The sequence below is a fragment of the Gossypium hirsutum genome, chromosome D10 (genome assembly GCF_007990345.1).
Source record: "Gossypium hirsutum isolate 1008001.06 chromosome D10, Gossypium_hirsutum_v2.1, whole genome shotgun sequence".
Taxonomy (NCBI): Eukaryota; Viridiplantae; Streptophyta; class Magnoliopsida; order Malvales; family Malvaceae; genus Gossypium; species Gossypium hirsutum.
Genome location: NC_053446.1, coordinates 26,371,231 through 26,379,719, shown reverse-complemented (window position 1 = coordinate 26,379,719; position 8,489 = coordinate 26,371,231). Strand labels below are relative to the sequence as shown.

The 8,489-nt window shown below is 35.5% G+C and overlaps 1 non-coding gene across 1 annotated transcript; it reads right to left on the bottom strand.

Moving 5' to 3' along the window:
- Positions 1–6,619: 6,619 nt before the first annotated feature.
- LOC121222730 (small nucleolar RNA R71) lies at positions 6,620–6,726 on the bottom strand. The gene has a single exon (XR_005920099.1). It is a non-coding gene; the product is annotated as a small nucleolar RNA R71 (small nucleolar RNA).
- Between the last annotated feature and the right edge of the window lie 1,763 nt (positions 6,727–8,489).

Genomic DNA, 8,489 nt, shown 5'->3' with positions numbered 1-8,489 from the left:
ATAGTGATCACCATAAGCAACAACATGAAATGAATCAAATTGACTAACTTATAAAGAGTTTGCTAAAGTTACTATAAAATGGTAAGGTGTGAAACCTAATGGTTGGTGAAATATTTTCAAGTTAACCCTTAAAGAGTTTGATAATGAAGAATAGTTGGAAACCTGCAAACTGAATTCGCGAAATCTGATTGAGTAGGGCTAGTTCGTGCAAAATACCCTGTTTAAAGGAATTTTTATGTTACGAACACTAATCGCTAGACCAAACGTATTTAGGAAAACTTAGAACCCTTGTTTAATGCAAACACTTACTGAAATAATAATGCGAACCCCATGAGATCTGTTACACGAACCCTAAAAGAACTGTCATTCCTTAGTAGTAATGTGTGAACCCACTAGTATATGAAATACAGACCCTATATGCCATCCCTTATAAATATATATGTATGCAAACTCTTATTTATTATGCATGTGAACCCTTACAAGTTTGCAAACCTTTAACTGTATGCGAGTTGGTGTAAGAGTTTTGATGAAAAAGCTGACATGATACCCTACTGCAATTTAACATCTCGAGAATATTTTGTATTATATTGTGGCGTGATGGATGTTAGGTTGGGTGTTAATAGAGAGTGATTTAGGTGGCTAGTGTGGCATTCGATAGCCCGGGTTTGACGACTGAACTAGGTATAGGATGTTACATTTGTTGGTACTAAAGCTAGCCAGGTTCGTTAACTTAATAGGTTCGCCAAGTTAGCTAAGTTACCGTGTTCAGCAATATGGTGAAATATTTGATGTGATAAGCACAATTGTTTTTTGTTTGGGGTAGGACTGGGAAAAATAAATTGCCTTAGCTCAACTGTTTCTTTTACAGGATTATGCTTCAGATCACTCTCCGCTACTCACATTCCTAGTGTATTTGTTTTTGCAAACTATGTTCGTAGATATGATTTGGCGAACTATGTTAGCATATGTTCTTTGGTGAATTGAGATTGTAGATGTATTTTGGCGAAACAAGCTTAAACTTGTGTTTTATGTACGTTTAGAGTAAGTAAAATGCCCCCTAAAAGAGTAAATGTGAATACAAACTGTGTTAATGAAGCTGCGAACCCTTAAGAGGGTGATAGGAATTTGACGAAACCTGTACGACCTCAGAGGGAAAATATTCTAGATGAAAGTGTTGAACCATTGGTACAAGCCATGATTGGGGCTCTCCAACGTGTTATTGGTAACAATGCTACTCTAGTTAGTCGAGGATTGTCATTAGAGCGTCTGTAAGCTCTACGTGGTAAGAAATTCAGTGGTGTCAGAGGAACCAATCCTAATAAAGTAGAATATTTTCTTGATGGTGTTGAGAAAATCCTTGAGAAAATGGCCTATATTGTGGAGAAGAAGTTGGGATGCACTGTGTCCTTACTCATTGGTAAAGCCGATCGCTGGTGGAACACTGTGAAGTAGGGAACTGCTGTGAACCGATTAATGTGAGACTTCTTCCTTGAAAAATTGAGAAGAAATTCATGGGCGAACAATATATGGAAGCTCGCAAGCGATAATTTATAAATTTGGGTGAACTAATGGTGGCTGAGTACGAAGCAGACTTTATGCAACTAAGCCAGGATGCAACAGATATGGTTTCGTAGGAAAGGGATCACTGAAAAAGGTTTTTCTTTAGGTGGCATTGCAATATCCAACTTTATTTGGTAGCACATGACACGACAAGTTGGTAGATAAAGCAAAAGCTGTTGAGGAAATCAGAATAGTGGCTTTGCGAATTGTATCAGGGTTTGGAAAAAAATGTCTGGATGAACCACCAAGAGGGATTGCGAACCACATAATGCTGGCAGGTTTATCAGGCGAAGCTTTCGATCAGACCATTGGCGATAGCAGGGTAACACCTAGGCAAAAAAAAGGAGGTTCGTAAAATTTACCTAGTTGGACACTTTACAAACACTAGGAACACAGGTATCCTGGTGAATGTCACAAGATGAAAGGAGGATGTTTCAAGTGTGGGTCCAAAGAACACATGATAAGGGACTGCCCAGAACAATAAGAGGGGTTGCAAGCTCAAAACTCAACCCCCACACTAGTGCAAGCAGGAGTTTATGGTTGAGGTAGAGGCAGTTACATGAGACAAACTAAATAGGGAACCCTGGCTCACAATCTAGCTACTCAAGCTAAAACAGGAGGCTCGCACGAGTTTATGCTGTGAAGGAACCACAAGATCAGGGTTCAACCGATGTTATCATAGGTACCTTCACTCTATGAACTCTACCATTGTTTTCTTTGATTGATTCTGGTTCTACACACTCATACATTTTAAGTGAGTTGGCCTGTGAGTTGGTAATTCCAGTAGAAGTCATAGATAAAGGTATAACCGGCACTAGTTTGTTTGGTGAAAGTGTTCTGGTCGATGAAGTGTATCGAATGTGTCCCTTGATGATTCAAGGGCTTGTCTTCTTCGTTGATTTGAAGGATTTTCCCTCTTATGAGTTCGAAATGATTTTGGGAATGGATTGGCTAATTGAACATAAAACCAAGATTGACTTCGAGCTAAAAATAGTGACCTTTCAAAGTGGTGAAGGTGTGGAAATTGTTGTGGTTGGAGAGCAAGCCCAATTTCTTTCCAACATGGTCTCGAAAATAAAAGCAGAGAAGTTGATGGAGAAAAGTTGCGAAGCTGGAATGACAGAAATGTTCAAGTGTACACAATCGTATCAAGTAATAAAGTGACAAGTAAATGTCGAGTAATCGTACCCACAGGGACTATGAAAGAAAAATATTTAAAAAATACAAATCAAACACTCTGGTGATGGGAAAATTATTTCTTTTGAAGAAGTGATTTAAAAACTAAAAATTAACTATGTAATAAAAATAAAAAGTGAAGTTCCAGTGTATGATTTCAAAAAGATGAGTTGTAATCAATACGACATAATTGAGTTAGATCGATTACATTCCTTAACTTAGAATTACTAAACCCATATTCATGTTGTTACGAATATTTTCATGGCAACTTGGTAATTTGTTAACTACTGCAAATACATACTAAATTAACCAATCTCTTAAACATTTTTCAATGCCAATTCAAACAATTAATCAATCTTCATAAGGACATATAAGATTAAGTGAGGTAACAATATATTTTTATATTGAAACAATTTAATCAAAATAATTTTGCAAGTTATGCAAGGCTAATGTACCGTTTAATACTGTCGCTAATTTAATCTTCAACTACTTTAGAAGATTAAACATGCACCAATTAAATATTGTGTCAATTAATTACAATTTTAATACGTTTAATAATGAATTCATTCGTTACCTTACATTTTATAATGCAAGTATAACGCAAGCATGGTTTTATTTAATTGAACAACTCACCAATGCCTATAACAACACAAACATGATTTTAATACTTTAAGTGGAAAGAATGAAATCAAACTAACATGAATTAATTTAAGCCATTTTAATTAGAAAAAAAACAACAATAAAAGAATTATTCGTATTCATGATCACAACATAAATAAGAAAATTAAAGAGAAGGGAACTAGGAAGAAAATCCAATATTTCTCTGAAGCCAGACTAGTGCACTCCTCTTCTTCTCTGCTCGTTGTGTTGAATTGAGGCCTATACAAAAAATTGAATGATGTTATTCCAAGGTGAAAGAAGGTCTTTTTTAAGAGGGAAATCGACAAGGGAAATGGGAAAATAAAGAAAGGAACGGAAGAGATAAAAGCAAGCGAAAGAGAGAGATGTGTGGGAAATGAAGGGTGTGTTGAAGGTGGAAAGGAAGAGGGTTTTTTATAGGTGGGAATAACTACTAAAAATATCAAATAAATAGCAGCCACTCCTCTTCCCTTGGCCGGCCACATATGGTGCAAATTTGAATTGTTCAAACTTGCTATTTTAAGTTAGGGGCAAAAGTTTGAAAGCACGAAAAGTGGAGAGGTTTGAATAGGATTTTAAGGAAACATCAAGGGCTATTTTACAAGTGTGGAAATTAGATAAAATTAGTTGATGGGGTCAGCTCTATGGACGGTTTGGGCTACCACATTTGCTAAGTGGACCAGTCTTCTTTAATTAGCAAAATTAGGCCTCTTTTGAAAAAGGTGCTGAAAAGTCTATATATATATTTGTTTCTAGAAGCCTACCTCACTTATGTGAGGGGTTCATAGAACAAGGAAATACATGTTCATGACATACGCACTGTGAAGAATTTTCTTGACGTATTCCTAGGCGAGCTACTTAGTTTACCCTAAAATCGTGAAGTGGAGTTTGGAATTTAACTATACCCTGGTAGTTCACTAGGGTCTATTACACCTTATCACATGGCACCAAAGGAACTCAAAGGACTGAAGAGATAACTACAGGAGTTACTTGACAGAGGCTTCATTCAACCAAGTGTGTCACCATGGGGTTCACAAATATTATTTATAAAGAAGAAAGATGGTAGCTTGAGAATTTGCATCGACTATAGACAGTTGAACAAATTGACTTAGAAAACAAGTACCTATTTCCACAATCAATGACCTGTTCGACTAGTGGAAACACGAAAATATACACACTTTTTCATGCTCTTTTTAACTCAAATTCATGCAGTTTCGGTAAAATTCTTGTCGAAAAATATATAATTATTATAAGATAATTAAATTTCACTCAAATTATGAACATATTGAATTTTAATTAGTTTTATATCAAATTTTTATTAATTTTGATTATTTTTGACAAGTTTGCACAAAGGGCGAAAAACGGCTCGGCAGACACTACTAGAAGTGCAAAATGGAGAAGCAATTTTGAAGTATCAAGGCAAATTAATTTTTCAGCTTAAGACGGTCCAAATTATGTTTATTAATTCATAATATAATTAATTTTAATTTTAATACAATTTAATTTGGGTTAAATAAATTATTATTAATTAATTATGAAAAGTGGCCTAGTTGAGCTGAACCAAGAAAACTGAATCAACCGAGCACTAAGCAGCCCAAAATTGTCCTACATGCTGACCCAATCAGCTTGTTTGGCTGATTATTTGGCTTGCAAAATAGCCCTTGAAGACTCCTTCGAATTGTATTCAAATTTAACTAATATGGCTTAAATTTAATTTGTGTTAGGTTGATTGCCTTTTTTCTACTTAATTTATTATAATTGTGTTTGTGTTGTTATAGGCCTCGGTAAGATGTTTGATTAAGTAAAACAATGACTAAGTGATTCTTGCATTACTATTGCAAGGTAATTAATAAATTAATTATTGAAATGGATTGAAATTGTAATTAATTGACATGATACTTAATCAATGCATGTTTAATCATCTAAATTAGCAACAATATCTAACAGTACATTAGCCTTGCATAACTTGCAAGATTATTGTGATTAAACTGTTTCAAGGTAGAAATACATTGTTACCTCACGTAATCTTTTATGTGTTTATGAGATTGATTTAATTGTTTGAATTGACATAGAGATATGTACAAGAGATTATTTTAATTTCATAAGTATGCATGTGCATTAACACATTTGCTTATTAAAATTTGTTTAATCAGTTGAATTGACATAGAGATATAGTCAAGAGATAAATGAATTTTGGTAGGTAAGTATGTTCATAAGTTAGAAAATTACCAATTGGTCGTGAATTTATTCATAACAACATAAACATGAGTTTAATAATTTTAAGTTAAGAAATGTAATTAATCTAGCATAATTATGTCATCTTGATTAAAATCATCTTTTGAAATCGTGCATTGAAACTTATATTTTATTTTTATTTATTTTACTTTGTTAAAACCCTAGTTTTTAATCACCTCCTCAAATCAAAATATTTTTCTTCACCAAAGTGCTTTTAAAATTGCATTCATAAATAATTATTTTCACAGTCCCTGTGGGTACGATAACTCGACATTTACTTAGCACTTTATTACTTGTTGCGATTGTGTACACTGGCACATTTCTGTCGTTCCATGTTTTTAGCACCGTTGCCAGTGACTGTTTTAAAAAGCCATTATTTGTAAATTTGTGAATTTTGCATTTTTGTGTCTTTTTCTGTTCAATTTTAACTTAATTAATTTTTCTGTGTTTATTTCAGTTGTTTAAGAGTATTGACCGAATTATCAATTTACTCCTCGTAGACCTTGAGATTGAAAGAAATTTTTGACCGCGAAGAAGACAAGCAAGCTAGAGAAGGGCCAAAGAGATGAACTTCAAAAATCCGAATCAAGGAAACGGTGCAAACCCTACTCAAAATACTATCCTTATTACTGATGATAGGGATAGAGCTCTAAGACAGTATGCCATCCCAGTGCTTCATGATCTTAATTATGGTATTAGGAGACCAGAAATCAAGGCACAATAGTTCGAATTGAAGCCAGTCATGTTCCAGATGCTTCAGACAGTGGGCCAATTCAGTGAAATGCGTATCGGAGATCCTCACTTACACTTAAGACTATTCATGGAGGTGAGCGATTCTTTCAAGTTAGCTGGAGTACCTGAAGATGCACTACGATTGAAGTTGTTCCCATATGTGCTAAGGGACAAAGCTCGAGCCTGGTTGAATTCATTACCACCAAATTCAATTTTCACATTACAAGAGTTAGTAGAAAGATTCCTTATGAAGTATTTTCCGCCTAGAAAGAATGCTAAATTGAGGAACGATATCACTAATTTTCAACAAATGGATGATGAGTCCTTGTATAAGGCATGGGAAAGGTACAAAGAATTATTACAGAAGTGCCCTCATCACGTAATCCCTCATTCATCCAACTTGAGACATTTTATAATGGTCTAAATGCTTATACGAGGATGGTAGTGGACACTTCTGCTAATGGTTCTCTCCTTTCTAAGTCTTATAATGAGGCTTATGAAATCATCAAGAGGATTGCCAGTAATAATTATCAATAGCCAATCAATCGAGCAGTGTAAGGAAGACGAGTCGTTGGAATACACAAAGTAGACGCTCTCGCTCCTCTCTCATCTCAGGTATCCTCGATTTTCTCAATGCTTAAAAATTTTACCACTGATGGGTTTAATAGTTTTGTAGCACAGCCATTGAATCAATTTGAAAATGTAGTCTGTGTCTATTGTGGGGAAGGACATCTGTTCGAAGAATGTCCATCGAACCCAAAATCCATTTATTACATGGGTAACTAGAACCAAAACCGAGGTAGGTAATGACATCAATCCAATTGCTATAATCCATTGTGGCAAAACCACCCTAATTTCTCATGGAGTAACCGAGGGGCTGGACCTAATAACACATACGCCCAACCTAGACCGACCGAGCCACTTATTGTTACCCAACAAGTGCAGCAACAACCTTAAGCTGAACCATTCAATGGCTTAGAAAATTTGTTAAAGGCATACATAGCCAAGAATGATGCCTTAAACCAAAGCCAAACAACTACATTGAAAAACCTAGAAAACAAAATGGGCCAACTTGCAACTAAACTCAGAAACCGACCACAAGGTGCTTTACCTAGTGATATGGATAATCTGAGGAATCTAGGAAAGGGGCATTGTAAAGCGTTGACATTGAGGAGCAGAAAGACATTAAAGGTCGAAGTTGAAGAGGATCCAGTTGAGGCTCAAAACTCAATGGAAGTTCAACCGAGTGTTGAAAATCGAGTTTCACCAGAACTTAAATCTGAAAAATATTATAAGGTAACTTCTGAACCAGCTAATTCTGAGAAACTAACAACTTTGTTAGACACAGAATTGCCATAGAAGACAAATCAACCAGTAATAGTAAAGAACTTATTTGAATCCGTTAAGCAGTTTAAAATAAGCAAATAAAAGCCAATTAAAAGAAAATTAAAACACCAGAGGCCTTATTACATAAAAATCACCCCCAAAGTAAAGTTTATTTATCTGGTCTAAAATTAAATATTAGTGATCGTGTGGCCACCTCCGAGTCCCTCGCAGCTCCAAATCATCTAAATTTTGGGATTACCTGCACAGTCAGAAGAAAAAGGTAAGTTATGAGAATTCAATGTGTAATCCCCTATCATGCGATAACAGTCTGGGCTCGAGCCCTTTCAGTATCAGTGTGGGCCTTAGCCCAATACAGTATCAGTAAAGTGCAAGTATGCAAACCCATCCCAATCTAGCCCAACACACCACTCGTACCAACCCTACACACCATATGGGGACAAAGTTGACCCACCCAGCCCACACACCAATATTGCAGCATAGTTTCCAGTAATAATATCGTCGCAGAGCTGCCAGTACAGTATTTGTTGCAAAGCCACCAGTATCAGTATGAGTGCGGCAGAGCCACTAGAAACAGTACTTCCTTCATAATAGAAACCCAACTCATGCAGTATGTCATATCATAAATTATACGTGTATGCAAAATGTCATGCTCAGTAACAGTCAAATAAATATCATAAAGCATACGGTCATAACAATCATCTTATCTCCTAGGAGTATAACGGTCATTCTACCCTTCGAGGGTATTTCAGTAATATACCCTCTAGGGTATTCAGGTAAATTTTACCCTTTAAGGGTATTTT